The sequence below is a fragment of the Mesocricetus auratus genome, unplaced genomic scaffold (genome assembly GCF_017639785.1).
Source record: "Mesocricetus auratus isolate SY011 unplaced genomic scaffold, BCM_Maur_2.0 Super-Scaffold_6730, whole genome shotgun sequence".
NCBI lineage: Eukaryota > Metazoa > Chordata > Mammalia > Rodentia > Cricetidae > Mesocricetus > Mesocricetus auratus.
Window position 1 is genome coordinate 85,243,473 of NW_024429184.1, and position 16,404 is coordinate 85,259,876.

Genomic DNA, 16,404 nt, shown 5'->3' on the forward strand with positions numbered 1-16,404 from the left:
ATATCCTAAAGTTACATCCTTGGAAGTGAGTAGGACAACCAGCATGGCCTGGGAATCCAGTCTTGTGACTGGTTAGTCATGCTCTGGAGTTTCCTCCAGCTCAGGAGGAGCTGATTTTTATTTGTGATTAAAAAGAAACCACACGAACTAGCAATCAGCAGAAGGTGCAGCCACACCCTTCTGTCTGCCCAGGAAAGCCTACCTTCACTGTTGTTCATTACAGGATTGAAGTTAACTGGAAACCTTGATGTCCACCAGTGTAGAATTTATTTAGAAAAAATTGTGAAGAGAATGTTGAAAACTCAAAGTCAATATCTTGACCATAAAGTCTGTAGCTCATACCACAAAAGACAAGAGAGAAGAAATCAAATACATTTATTGTTTAAATCATCTATCTATCTAACTATCTATCTGTCTATCTATCCATCTACCTACCTATCTATCCATCCATCCTTGAGCTAAACACTGTACCATACGTGCATGATCCCATCACCAGGGAGGTGGAGGTAGGATTAGTATTCTAAATTTTATTTTTATTAAGGTAATATAAAACAAGAAGAAATAAAAATGAGATCAAGATGGAGGGGTGATAGCAGGAAGAGGGTAAATGGGGATTGAGGGAAGAGCATGACCAGAAAGCATTATATGTGTATATGACATTGACAAAGGACAAATTCATTAAAATTAATCTGGTAAAGAAAAATCTTTAAGGGGGCTGGAGAGCAGGCTCAGGAGTTAAGAGCACTTCCTGTTCTTCCAGAGGACCAGGGCTTCATTTCTGGTATATGATTTCCCCTTTGATCCCACTTAGGATGGCTCACACCAACCTATAATTCAAGCTCCAGAGGGCTCAGATGCCCTCTTTAGGCCTCTGCTGGCACCTGTGCATATGTACACACACACACACACACACACACACACACACACACAGAAAGAGAGAGAGAGAGAGAGAGCTTTTAAAATAATGAAATAGAAAAGGAAGAAAATGGTGTTAAAGAAGCCACAGATCTTCCCTTAAGTCCTGAACTCAACACCATGGTAAATTCATGTTTTTGGGTTGCTCTTTCATTTTTCTAAATGGTTTCTTAGCCTAGTAATTATTATTCAGCCATCTTACACAATACTCACTAACTTTATGTGACCATAATTGAGGATGCAGTTAGCTTTCTTGCACATACACATTCCCAGTCTCCCTCTCCACACCTCCCATGTACAGTGTTATTGCAGTTTGCTTATTTCCCTTGTGAATTTTATCATACCAATTATATTCATGCCAGAATAAAGCAGCATTCTATCATGTATTCCCTTTCCTATACAACATTTTGTTTTTCCTGGAGTTTGTTAAGTGCTTTTAATGTTATGTAGTACTTTGTACACACACTAAATTACTCAAAATTACCTTCAAATGTTTCTTTTAAATTGTGACAGTCAGAGCAGTCTAATTGCTGTAACAACCTCAAAATCTTACTCTCATTTTACACTTTTACTTCCTGCTCATGTCATAGTTCGGTAGTAACAGCTGGGATTTCTTTGGCTAAAACCTTTCTGGGTCATAACTTTCTTCCTTCAGTAGCTTGATTGTTGTCAGGTGGTAGTGGTGCATGACTTTAATCACAGCACTTGGGAGGCAGAGGCAGGCAGATCTCTGAGTTCAAGACCAGTCTGATCTACACAGTGAGTTCTAGAACAGCCAGGGTAACACAGAGAAACCCTGTCAAGGTGTAGGAGGCAAGGGGTTGTGGCTTAGCGGTGATGTCTGTCATTTCTGCCACATACCCTTGGCTAACACTCAATTGAATGCTCCCCAACATGCAGGGAGATCAGCGAGAAATCCAGAGGGATGCTCTGGAGAATGGAAGGGATCTGGTGAGCACAGTGGATAATTTCCTGGTGTGCAGGCACCAATGCTAACATCTTCTTTATTGTCATTGGAGATAGACCTACTTCAGCCTTCCTCCTGCTTGCCCCTGACCTGCTTCATGAGAACTCTTCCAAGGAACTCTTATTTCTCTCTCATATTGGACTTCAGTTTTCTGAGTTTTGCTCTTCCTGTTCTTGGTTTATCAGCTTGTTTCAGGGAAGCTGTTTTTCAAATAGTGCATGGAAGAATGAAACTTGAAAATGCCATCATTCACATGGCTAACATTTAATTTGGACGTGCAATTCTAGATTCAAAATAAACTTATTTTTTAATATATGAGGCATTCAAAGAAACATCTACATTTGTTACCATTCTTGGGAAATTCAGCACAGTTTTTTTTCTATGTAAATGATTTGCCTATGGCTCCAAAGCACATTTTAAATGTTTGTGGGTTACTATTATTTCAGAATGATGTGTATACAATTAATGAGTAAATATAAAGAGAACCTTCAATCTCACATGTCCATAGTCTTTATTTGTGGAATTCTTAAAGCATTATTTCCTTCCATTCACTTCTCCATCCCTTTCTGCACAAGAAGAACTCATCTTCTAGAACTTTCTAGGATTGTTTTGGGTCACATTTTCTTCTTCAACATTTTATGTAGCTTTTGTTCTCCTTCACTGAGAATTAATTTCTTTGCTGTTAACTCTTGCTAGAAGCAGAGTCAAAGGGCCTGCGTTCAGCTTCTGGTAAGCCTCCCATGACCTTACTTTCATTCTATGGAAGACTGGAGGCTGGAAGAAGCAGATGAAGGAACTTGGTTGCATATATAGCAGTGGGGAGGAACTTCAGGTCCAACCATTCTGTGTATGTGTCCCTAACCGAGCCCAATACTCCACCACTTGTCACCAGTCTGTACCAGTATTTCTGCCTTTAAAATCTCAGTCTGCTGGGCTTTGGGGGGGGGCAGAATACCTGATAAACCCATGTCCTTAACTCTGCAACACAGGCACTGTATAAACTGTTTCTCTAAGTCGATACCTGCCTACAACTGGTTGAACATCTTTAAAAGAATCCATCACAATTTATTTTATCTGGTGATGTCTCTTGTCTATTTTATTTCCTTTTGTGATTTAAAAGTATTTTTAAAAGTTAAGAATTGATTTACTTTTTTGGTTTTCAAGGAGTTTGAGGAAGAAGAAATACAGGTGATGAACTTGCCATTTTACCTAGAAGTTTCTCAATTACAATGATATCTCTATATACATCAGAGCTACTTTGCAGAATGAGACAGAAATTTTATCTGTTTAATTTGTGCCACATATACCTCCGGCCTTTAAAATCATCACCTTCACACATTTTTTTTTCTGTTAGAAGAGCCAAAACAGTGAGTCAAGTGATATTGGAGCTGGAGAAAATTGCTCAGTTTTTAAGAGCACTTGTCACTTTTTCTGAGGACCTGGTCAGGCTTTGGTTCCCAGCACCTGTTGGTGGTGCTGCTTGTCCTGCCCCAAATGAACACACAGATGCTATATTAATCATACAATTGTTGACTGATGACTAGGGCTTCTTATTGGCTAGCTCTGTCTTAAATATCAACCTGTAACTTCTTATCTATGGATTTCTACATGGCCTTGGCTTACCAGAGAATGCCTGGTGCATCTTATCTTCCAGTCTCTACATGATGTCTCTTTGCATGCCCTCTCTGCCTGCCTCTCCCAGAATTCTCCTCATCTGGGAGTTCCGCCTAGTTTTCTGCCTTTATTGGCCAAACAGTGTTTTATTCATCAACCAACAAGAGAAACACATATAGAGAAAGACATCCCCCACCAACTACATAGTGCCTCACAACCATCAGTGACTCCAGTTCCAGAGGAGCTGATGTCCTCTTCTAACCCTCTGGAGGAACAGGCATGTACATGCATATGGTGCACATACATACATACATACATACATACATACATACATACAGGCATAATACTTATACATAAAATAAAATAAATATTTTTTTTAAGTTTTGCAAATTAGTACTTTGGGAGGATAGGGTAGATTAAGTGCTACTAAAACAGTAAGTGTAGCCAACAGTTCTATAAGATGAAGTGCTGGGCATTGTTCTAGACTACGGACTCATAAGAATGTACAAATCCCATTCCCCCCGCTCCCCATTTTTCTCTTTCTTTTTGAGACAAGTCTCACATGCAGCCTAAGCTGACTGGGAACTCACTTTGTAGCCCTGACTGGATCTGTTATTTTTATCTTCGAGGATCTTTGTGCTTGGGCTGTGGTTTGGGAATTCTACAAGAAATGCTCCCTAGAAGATCTTAGCAGTTCTTTAAACTCTGAAGCTTAGGGTCAGGGATGAGTTAAGCAATTAAAGCTTAAGCCATTGTCTTCCTAACTCTAACATGAGTACAAGCAACAGGTTTGGAACTATTTCCTTTGTTAAAGAATAATCAAATGCTATTAGATGTATTCAATCGTGTATTCTTACCTTGACCACGAGTCTGTATTTCGGGATGTCAAAGTATGTTGAAAATGAAATGCCCAAAGGCTACACAGGATCTTCACTTAATGGGAAAATACAAAGCGTTTATCTAGTATAGGACTTGCCACATACTGTGAACTTAATAAATACTATTTTAGGGACTGTGTTTATTATTTTATTTAGCAGTAATCCATTAGCCCCCAAATGGCTTTAAGAAGGAAGTATCCCGTGATGTGGACTGATTATGCATTCTTATGTAGGTGCCCTAACTTTAGAAATGTGGTTTCCTTACAATCCCATCTGATCCCATGCTTTTCTTTGCCATCGATCTGGAAGCCCTTGCTCTAGATGGCTGCACCCCACCCCAGTCCCCTGCCCCTGGGTGGAGGCAAGATGTGTATGAAAACTGGTCTCCCCACACCGCCCCAGGCTCTTTGAAAGGTGTCAGCACAAAGCCAGAAAAAACAAGTCAATGAAAACGAGCTAGTCGCCAGGACATGCACCCCCAAAACGTGAAGAATCCCACAACAGCCAAGTGTGCTTCTTATTGCAGCGGTTGAGTCACCAGACAGATTGGCCCGAGGTGAGCCAGGCACATCCGCGTTAGGACTCAGAGACACGCCTTCTTCTCACACAAACCTTCCTGATCCCAGCCGCCTAGGCGGACTCCCGAGTGGTGCTACCAGCCCTGCCACTCGCATTCCGGATAGGCAGAGGTTGGGGACCGCCTAGCGTTGCACAGATCGCGAGCCACAGGTTGCAGACGCAGGGAGCCGTGCCCATGACAGTGGCGCTGTGAGGCTGCTGGTGAGCAGTGGCTGCTGGTGGGTCCCGGAGCTCTGGAAGACAGGAGCGGCCCTGAAATCTGACACCAGCGCCCTCACTGAGGCTGTTTTCCCGGCTGGTGAGTTGGGGAAGGCCGGCTGTCAGCTGGAATTCGGTCCCACCCACTCTGGGTGCCCGTGGGGTTTCAGGGAAGGGGAACCCCAGAGAGCTCAGGCCCCATGCTCGCAGCCTTCCATCTGTTGCCTAGCGAGCCAGACCTGGGGGCTGCTCCTGCTCAGATGGCCCCACTAAACTCGGTCTACCTACCCTCTTTGCTTTGGTGTGTGCTTATATCCTTCAGCCGATTAGAACAGAAACCAAACCCAGACAAGAACACTGGACAGAGACATGACCATCTGTATTTAAAAAATAAATGAAAATAAAAGCGATTCTTATGAGCAAGAAGAGTGGCATGGAGAGAGAAAGGACCGAGGGAGACTGGCCAGGCAAGAGACAGGACTTGTCTTGGCACTTCCTTAAGATGAATCATCCACAGAAAGTGAAGAGTGTTTTCTGTCTCCCATTCCAGCGTTTGCCCTCTTACTTCTGAATTCTGATCAAAGTTTTGCATCTAGGGAGTGAGTGTTACTGCCACTGGCCCCTGTACAACCACATTCAAGATTTTCCCCCACTGCAACATTTTCTTAGCAAGTCTCTGGAAATCATTGACTTGGGTGATGTGTAAGCAGTGGTGGCCCTCCTAGGAAAAAGCTATATTTGGTCAAAGCCTGCACACCTGTAATACGTTGGCCAGCTTTTTGTGACACGATCTAAAACTAAGACTGTGGGGCTCACGTTTAAATGGTTTGCATATAGTTTCAGGGTTATTAGCAAAGACGTAGGTTTTGATTTGAATCTGCTTAAGTGAATACTCACAGTTTTCAATATTTAGTTGTATTCATACTTACATGTGCATACAATGTACTGGTTAATGGTTGTAACTTCCAAAAAGTAGCAAAGACAGACATCGGCATTATCGCAAGCAGATAAGTTTATGGATTTTTTTTAAGTACTGCAAAGTTCAATTTGTAGTTATAAAACAGAGAGAAGTGCTTTTCTGATACTACCCTGCCTGCTCCCATAGCAGGTTTTCAGAGTTTCTAAAGGTAATTCCTTACTCACTGTTCTTACCAGCAGGAACTTCTAGGGATCAACACAAGGTGTAAGGTTGCCAGATACTCTAACATTAAGGAGACCTCTCTGATTAAGGACTAACTATGAACTCCCATGATCTCTTACTATCATTGCTCTTGAATGAAAACAAAACATTTCGGATGAAACTGGATAAGCCTGTTCTCATCTTTGCCAAGTGGCAATAAAAAGAATATGTCAAATGCAAGCAAACCACAGCTCTCCCTACCCATAGGTCATTTCTAGAACAGGCATGTTTGACCTGATAAGGAAGGTAACCCTGGGAAAGCGATCCTCTTAACTCATGGTACACCACATTATACTATTTCTCTCTCCTGGTTTCAGGCTGGGCATTCATTGATATAGAAACATGAATATCAAAGTCCCAGGTGGTTCACAACTGGAATCTGCTGATTTCCCCCATTCTTAGAAAATTGGAGTTTGGCTTTCAACCTAGATCAGTGGTTTTCAACCTTCCTAATGCTGCAACCCTTTAATACAGTTCCTCATATTGTAGTGACCCCAACCATAAAATTATTTTTGTTAATACTTCATATCTGTAATTTTGCTACTGTTGTGAATCATAATATAGATATTTGTGTTTCTCGATGATCTTAGGGGACCCCTGTGAAAGAGCATTTGATCCCCAGAGGGGTTGTGATCCACAGATTGAGAAACACTGACCTAGCGCAGCATGGAAGGCACACAGGCTATTCATCTAAAACTCATCTCAGGATGAGTCCAGTTTCTTGTGTTGATTCATCAAGGCTGGTTAACCAACAGTTCAGCTCTGAAGCAATTACTTGTAATGCTGAGATGCAGAACAGTTCCAATAAAAAGAGACAGGGCAAACCAGATGTTTGCCATGAATTATTTGTAGAGATGCCTAGCAAATGATTGGCTTTCTGCATGGTTAGGTGTATAAGGCATGGAGTGGATGTTCTGTAGATACAGGAAATGACAACATAACTAGATGGACCTGTTCTTAGCACTAAATACTTGGCTGGTTGCAGGCCCATTTCAGTCATTATTGCTGGCTCTCAAGTGTTGACCTTCTTTCCCCAGCCCTCCTTAAATAAGCAAAGGACTAGTGTGTAAGAGATTTCTGGTTAATGCATGATTAAAACAATCATTTCATAAATTCAATATTTTTAAGTTGTGGAGTATCTTGAGAAAAGAAAACAATATATCTAGTTGTTCATGTAGTCAAAAATCTTTCTAAATAGCATCAAGTGCTGTTACAGGATCTGTAGAGAGACATGAACAAAAAAGAAGACATCCCTAACCTTGTGGCTCTTACTATTTATCCCCGGACATCCCTAACCCTGGGGACTAAGAGTTGACAAGATGAACAGGTTACTTCGATGACACATGACTCACAGGTGCTAAGCAGAAATAGATTACAGAAAAAAAGAGAGCTATCCTGTAAGTTTCAGTAGTGTCAGGGTGGGGACAGTCATGCCAGGCTGCAGATTAAGTGCCAGGGCAAGTGGTACTGAGAAGCTATTTCAGTGTCTATCTGGAACAGGTGAGGAAGTGAACCATTGGAGACTATTGCAAACTGAACAACTAGGGAGCTGGGATTTGTTAGGTGATGTTCTCTGGCTCCAAAAGGGCCAGTTCAAAGAGGGCTTTGAAGGTGCTAATAAATAGGAGGTTTTGGGTTTTCACTCTGGGTGGAATGAGACAAAGCTATACCAAATAGCCTATGAAACATTCTCCAACAAATCGTTGTCTAGTACATTATAACCATTAATATTCTTTTAAGCACCAAGGATATAAGATGCTAAAACGGCAGGACACTGCTATGTACACATTACAACCTAGGGTGGAGAGAGAGTCAGGAACAAATTAACAATCCTACAGGTCTTAATATTATTAAAGAAAGCATGGTAATGGGTAAAATAATGACACTGGTAGTTAAGGAGAAGCCTTAGGGAGAGACATTTTGTTGATATACATATGGTATATTTACAGTTGTCTCTCTTTGTGAGTGACTTCTATAGTCATGTGTTCTACTATCTTTGAATAAATAAATATTTGAAGCTAAATTGCATCTGTATGGAGCATGTACATGGCCTTTCTCATCATGATTTCCTGAGCAATCTACTGTAACAACTATTTACATATCCTTCACACTACGTTGATTATGACTATTCCAGAGATAACTTGAGGTATAGCTTTAAAATATGTAGTTCTTGTGCCGGTTGTGTACAAATACTGTGTAACTGTATATAATTGTATATAAAGGTTGATGCTTCTAATCATGCAAGTATCCTTAGGGGCCTTTGAATCAGTCCCTGGTAGAAGCAGCAGAAAACTATGCATCGTGAACTGATAAAGCTGAAATAGTTTTCCATGTTCATCTCTTCAAAAACTTGTGACTTTGTTTTGGAAGAATTGTATATATAATAAGATGATTTTTAAAGTTGTCTCTCAGGTTTCCTTGAAGACAATGATTGAAATTTGAGCACAATAGAAGAAAGGAGATAAGGGTACTCTAATTGACCAGAGATGGCAACAGCTTAGATGAACATTAGAACTGTAGTCTCTGATAAAAGCAGATCATTCAAAAAATATCTAAAAGTGGAGCTGATTGGACTTACTAATAAACCAGGTAAATATGACAGAAAGATTGAAAATAAGCATCAGAATGCATAAAGAACAACTTGAGTAGATGATAACTGTAGAGATGGTTAAGGAAATTTAAGACAGAGATGAAGACCCTGTTATCAACTATCTGAAGCATTTTTCAGGCCTCTGGATGGAAATAGCCAGTTAGGCTTTTCTCTTTGTAGATCTACAACAGCTGGGAGTCATAAGCCAACACCCAGCTAAACACAAAGTCTTCAAGACATCAACCGGAGAGAGCTAGGGAGAGACTGAGATCTAGATCATAGAGCTGATCTATGGTTTGATTTGGCATTGAGGGATCTTGTAACAGGAAGCATCAAGTTATAGGACAGTTATCAGGTGACACTGTCACCATGAACACAAGACAGGAGTTTTTTTCTAGAATGGCCAGTGGTGCTGGATGTTACAAAGATAAAGACACAGATGAGAAATATCTGATCGTGCATGGCAGTGTGGAGACATGGGAAATTTTAACAAGAGATGGACTTCCCCAAACAACATATTCAGAAAATCCTAAGATTTCAGCTAATCCCAAAAGAAATAGAAATTAGAGAGCACCAGAAAAACTTAGGGGATACATTTAGACTCTAATAAAATTAATTTTAAAATGTGTTTGTGGAACAAATAAATACCTTCAAAGCTGTTGTGTGAGTTTTCAATATACTTTGAGGAAGATTGGGCCTGGGGTAAGTGCTAAAGTACCATCAATAGTTTAAACGCTTTTTCAGAACAAAGCAATGAATGAGGAAGTGTCTCATGTCATCGAATCAATGTGAGAGAAAGTGAGAAAGTAGAATTAATCCCTCTGTACTTCCCTGTGCAGCCTGATGCTGGAGACTTAACCTGGGGCCTCCAGCATGCTTGATCTAATACTGAGTTTCATCCCTGGCCTCCTTTCCCATTTCCATTTTGCCCACACTGACCTCCCATTCTATGTACCAAAGTGTCTGGCATAGGGTTTGCATTCTGAATGAAAGACAGTAGTATTAAAAATGGAAAAATTGGACTAAAAAAGAAGAAAAAGCTGCTAACATTCATCATGAGCACAAGGAATTTCTTTAAATGAAAAAAAATAATGGTGGGAGTGAAGGAAATTTCTGTGTTGACACCAAAAGTCAGCTGAAGCCTGAAGGATATCTGGTGCTGGTCAGGGAAAGTACTGAAGAAGAACCAATTAGGCAGAGCAAAACCATCTGGAATGAGCATGATGCATTCAAGAATCTGAGAGAAGAGGGTGGAGAATAGAAAGTGTGAGGAGAAAGGAGCACGGGTGAGCTTTGGCATGGCCCCTGGGAACTCATTACTGGGATGGGTAAGACCAAGAAGGGCAACACAAAAGAATTATTTACCTGGGTGTTGTAGCTCCACTGGGAAATTATATTAAATGTAATCAAATAGCTTACAGCTATAAGCCAAAGCGTGGCTGTACATATCTGAGAACACAGCATGTGGAATAGTTGATAGGTAGCCTAGACAAAAACTTTAAGAAGCAATCACAGGAATTTTAGTTGTGAGAAACAGAACAGATGGAAGTGAATTAGATTGGTAGTGTCTTATGCTATGGTTTACTATTCAAATACACAAAACCATTTTAGGTAGTAGGTAAAGCTGTTTCTTTGGAGGCAGATATAAGTGCATGCCTTGGTGATATATAGAGATCAGTTAAGTTTACTCAGTCATTAAGTCAACTTTTCCAGCACTAGACACTATGTGTAGCTAAAAGACATGACAGTCCATCTCAAAACCTTGACTTCGTCCTGTGCAAATTAAAAGATGCTATGATTATTTGAATGTCCTACAATATAGCTCTTGGACCTGGGAGTCCACATATCTTGCTTCATGTTTACTTCCTTCTCTCTTTCCTTTCCTTTCCCCAGTTCCATTTCCGTTTCTACCCATTTAAGGTACAGATAATGGGTAAGGTAAAAAGCATGGGAAGAGCTTGTGAGGAGTAGAGACAGAGAAACTTGATAAAGGGAAATCATTTCAGGAAGTTAAAACACAAGTCTTTGTTTTAGGCTCCCTCTGTAGCATATACACTCATTTCCAGTTATGGTGATTTGGGCAAACTCAATCTTTTGTTGCTTTAACATGGTCAGAGAAGGAAAACTCTTGAAATTGGCTGAAGGGGCACCCCAGGAAAAGAAAACTTGGCTCATATCATATTCCTCCACTTTAACTTAAGCAAGGGCTCAGGAAGCTTATTATAATAATGATTCAGTACTTAGTCACCACTTGGAGTATATTATTTTCATTAATAAAACATGCTGTAGATAAATATTTATGGCCATGTCCAAATACATCGAATATAGAATGAAATTAGACTTCTTTTTTTCAAAGAAGGAATGAAACATTTGGTCCTCCACTCTCCTTAACAGCCCCTTGGTCTCTGCTCACTCAGGCTGGCCTTGAACTAACTCTTAATCCTTCTAATCCTTCTGATTTAGCCTCGTAGTACGGGGATTACAGGCCTGTGCCACCATGCCTCTGTAGCAGATCTTTCTTGTTGGACTTTCTTTGGATTACCAGGCCCCCAAATAATGACACGGAGACATTATTAATCATGAAAGTTTGGTCTTTAGCTTATTTTTGTTCCCCACTAGCTCTTATAACTTATATCAGCCTGTTTCTATTAATCTATGTTCTACCATGTGATGTTACCTCTCCTCCATTTGTACATCTGACTTGCTCCACGTCCTGCTGACAAAATATGTCACATCAGATTAAAAACCAGAGTTCCTACATCTGTTTGGAAGTCCGCCTATCTTCTCCTGCCCAGCCATTAGCCGTTCAGCTCTTTAATAAATCAATTAAGAGCCTTAGGCAAGTGAGGTAAAACAGAGACACATCTTTACACAGTTTGCTCAAGTATCCCATAACATGCCCCACTAAAATGGGTGTCTCTTAGAGCTGAGAAAGAATAGAAACCTTTTCTAATATCTAGAGCGGCTACATCTTGACTTGAGTGCATCCTTGGTCTGATTTAGACTTCCAATTTTCTGAAGTTTTCCTCTAAGGACTACAAATGCAGGAGCAACACCATCCTTTTGCTAAGTTTGTAAAGTCTTGACTACACTAAAGATGAACACTGAAGCTCACTAAATGGAAACTGTTGTTCCCAGTCTGGAGTGCTGGGCCTGTCCCTTCTATGTTTGGCCTTAATCTTCCTAGGTATAGTAAGATATAGTATACTCTTGAATGCTACTGGCCAGCGTTGGGATGTTAGAACATTAGGGACAGCACAGAAAAAAATCCCTGTAAATATTCACTCACAGGCACAAGAGTATAACTTAATAGTAACACCTGCTGCTATCCTTAATTTGGATGCTGTCTGTCACTGTCAATGTTGGGAACTGACAGACCTGTTAAGAATTCATTGTTAAGATTATAAAGAGTGCAGGGAAAGGTTTCCTGTCCAGGATGTTTGGCCCTTCAATGGGTAGAGTCATAGCAGCCGGTAGATGTTCTCCTCTCTGCAGACTTGAGAAGCCCTGAGCTGCTTGTTTCCAGTGTTATTGAATCCAGTATGGTTTCTTTGTGAAAGACTACAGGATGACAACCGACTTACTCTCACTCCACTAGTGCGTTCTGTCTGCTTCTCCACAGTGTTTCTAGCTGAGCATACCTCAGTATGACTCCTTAAAGCATTCACCCTTTCAGAGTCTTCTTTATCTCCTAAGAAGAGCTGAGTATGAGACCAGGGAAGTAGTTCCCAGAGGGACATGATTAGCTCTAATCTATGTAATTTACTACATGGAGTCTACTAGCTGCCTCCCAGCTTCAAGCATTGAATTTTCACCACCTTAAACATGATGATTGCAATTTAATTTCCAATACGATTTTAGTCCGCCTGAATTTGTTGACAACACATTAAGTACCTTCTGTGTAGTCAGCACTGCTTTTGCAACTTTCCTTGCAAAGATGAACAGGTCATGTCTTTGCTCTTGAAGAATGTGGAATCTGGTGAGACTCCGAGTACAGATGTCCTTAACCCAGTAAACTGCAAAGTCATTCTTAAAAGACAGCGCTGGAGGAACAGGAAGGAAGGTAGGCCTGAGAGGTTTGAAGTGTGAAGAACATTTTGGTTAGGTATGCAAACAAAAAGATCACAGTTTAGACTGCCATTTGGCGGTGTCAGTGTATGCATTTAATCCCAGCACTACCTAAGCAGAGACAGGCAGATCTCTGTGAGTTCAAGGCCAACCTGTTCTACAGAGCATATTTCAGGACAGCTGGGCCTACAAAGAGAAACTGTCACGAAAAACAAGAGACAAAACAAACAAGCAAGCAAATAAAAATCCCAGCTTACCAAATTGGGGAAGGGGTCAGATCTGGGAAGCCTTAACACAAGTAGGCCCTAAAAGAAATGTGACAGAAGGGAGGGAAATGTACACAGATGAATGTGCTGCCTTGATTTTAGTAAAGAATTCGGTGGATGGATAGGGCATGGTGCAGAAAACTCAAATATGGAAGTAGAGAGTGAAACAACTTGGGAAGGGAAACAGACATGATTCCATTTGAGGTGCCCATGGCCATCTAACTGGATCTACTCAGGAAAATACCAATCAAGATATATGTCTCTTGGGAGAATTCATAGTGATAGAAATTAAAAATAATGATAAGAGATGGTCACTGACATCCATATCATTTCTTAGGATGTCCCTGAATTGTGGGGAGAATGAGCCACCCTATTAAAGTGGTGATTATTATTTACTTTTATAAGCAGTGCTCTGCTTTGGTTAATAATGCCATTTAAGCTCTGGTAGACACAGGGAAATACAATATATATGATTCTGTATGCTTATCATCGTTGCCAAACTAGAAAGACATATCCAATCTTCCAGCAGCTCTTAGTTTATGAGTATAACATCATCCATCCCCTGATGTGTGACTCAGTTCAATGGTACTGTCTCCAGCCACCTTGTGAAATAGGACAAGTCATAGCTCAGTTGGGATCTTCAGAGATTTCTAAAGTGATTGAATAAGTCCATTTGGCTTGATTAATATCATGCTATAATAACTGATGCCAAATTATTATTAATTTTAGTCCAAATTAACTTTCTCAATTTTCCTCATTAGCTTTGTCTTATAGTAACTGGCCAAGAAGTCTGTGCATTCTATCAAGACTGGTGAATGTTTTTCAAGGTTGACCTCAGTCAACTACTAAAGCAAGAGATAGACTGATAAGTAACAACAGCAGGCTCTCCAAGCATGCCCACAGTTACAAAGTAAATGACCAACCTCAGGCATGTGATAGTAAAAAGGATGTTGGCTGTCTGTACTTTGGAAGTTTCACAGTAATCTGATAGTGATTTTTGACCTCAGTTTGTTACTCTTTGTTTCCTTTAGAAATAGAAGCCAGTGCACTGTTCAATTCAATTTATAGGCCTCCAGCCTAGACAAACAGACACCTTACACAGAATGAGGATTAAAATTGAGGCCTTACAAAGAGGTAACAGTTGCCTCTCCTTAACAACAAAGTCATTATGGTGAACAAAATGACATCTGGCATTGCTACATGAACGTGTTAGAAAATGCTGTGAACTATCAAGTAAGATAAAGTGTCTAATGTATCTAATTAATAGCCTGAAAGCAAACTTAATTGATTCATCATGGGAAATTCTCTTCTGGGTTCTTCTTTCTTCTTAAAATTCATTTGGTCCTGCTTTCCTACATGTATTTCCTCTATCTTCAAATAATATTCTTTTTCAAAACAGTGAAGTTTATAAAACCAGGAAAGCGATATTTGCCTCACTGTTTGTTAGAAAGGATAACTAAAAGGGTGGGGACATAGCTCATTGGATAAAATCACTTGTCCTCTGAGCATGAGGCTAGAGTTAGATTCCCAGAACCAACCTAGCCAAAAACATAGGATTCCAGATTCAATGAGGGACCCTGCCTCAAAGGAACAAGGCAGAGAATGACAGGCAAGGACACATGAAGTCTTCCTCTAGTCTCTACAAGTAAACAGGTGTCCACACCTGCAAGCACAGGTGCACGTACACCACAAACACATATCCAGACTTGGGCATGCATGCACACCCCACATGAACATGTGAAAAAAAGAGTGTGGGGTAGTACTAAGTAGTTTCTTGTGTTATTTCATCATAATGAAAGCCTGGGTTTGATAACTATTAAAATTCTCAGATTTTATGATATTTTCTTTGTAAAACTACTAGGCCACTCAATAAAACACACTGACATAACTTACAGCCTCATCTTATGGCATGCAGTTTAAGACTATTTTTCCAACAAGGCTTTGTAAAGTTGTGGGCCTAAAGTAAAATTAAAAGAGATATTCTCAAGCAATTGTTAATCATAACCATTTTGTCAGGACATCTTCAAGTACCTGTAACTATAATAAATGGAAATCTTTTTCTTGTGTTTCCTGGTAAAAATCAAACATTGACTAAAATATAAGATACCCATTGCTACCAGAAGTTACCTGTCTTCACTCTGAAGAATCAAAGGCCTATTTAAATAATCATTGGTTTTGGTTTGCAAGGACACTGCAATTGATAATCTTGCCCCAGGTTTGCTAGTTTCAGACAAAAACATTTGTTCAAGCTATCTTAAATTAATATATCATTCTTTTAAAAAATGAGCAGTTATACATTCATTTCCAAAAATGGCAGGACTTGTCCTTCAAATTTATCTGCAGTTGATACAGCTTATTGTATCAGCAAGAGCCATCACCTGACTGGAGATGATAGTAAATGGCTCCTGGTAATTGAAGTTCTGGAAGTTATCGAGATAGAGTGTTGCCCTATAGAGCTGATGCTCAATTAAAGGTTTGAGGGCATGGCAAACTTACAACTCTAGATTTTCAATTAGACGCATTCTTTATTTTAGTGGTGGTAAACTCCTTTCCACTGAGTAGATGTTGGCTACTTCTAACTCATGAAAAAATAATTTACTTTGAGGTTGTTTGCAAAAGAATATCAAGGACGATGTTTCATTTCCGTTTTCTCTCCTTATTCTCCAGAGACTGGGGTGGTATTAAACACACTGCACAATCAGCATGGAACCTAGCAATCAATAAAATAATGGGAGCAGTTAAGCCTCCCCTGTGTGAACCTGCCATATATCAGCAGAGTTAGGAGATCAATGTCAAAGTATTATTAAAGAAAACATAGTAAACTGGTTTATTGGGAAACTGGACACAGCCTCATCTTTAGTTCAATCTACTTGATTCTAACAATTTAAAGTACCATGCAGTGTAATGTGAATGCAAAAAGCTCCTTTTACAAAACTTATTCAAGTTTGGCTGAACTGGAGTTAGTCAATGCTTCCTTTTTTAAGATTACAAAATGTGGGGACACCAGACCTTGAGCAGAAACCCACTTCCCCTTCGGCCTGGGAGCAGGCATCTGTGTAATGTTTACTGAAAACAATTCAGTGCTTTAAAGCTCTTGATAGGGCTCAGATAAGGGCTTGCTCACTGAAATACCAGGCCTTTCACACCCC

At 40.1% G+C, this 16,404-nt stretch overlaps 1 protein-coding gene across 2 annotated transcripts in view; it reads left to right on the plus strand.

Moving 5' to 3' along the window:
• The window catches only part of Rab27b (RAB27B, member RAS oncogene family), a 145,030-nt gene that overhangs the window by 80,260 nt on the left and 48,366 nt on the right, over positions 1-16,404 (plus strand). Inside the window, exon 1 of one of the 2 annotated variants that reach the window (XM_005074612.4) lies at positions 4,964-5,251. The exons of the other annotated variant lie outside the window; for it this stretch is intronic. The gene's annotated coding sequence lies outside the window, so the exon portion shown is untranslated. Of the gene's footprint in view, positions 1-4,963; positions 5,252-16,404 lie in introns of those variants that run through there. 2 annotated transcript variants of the gene reach the window in all.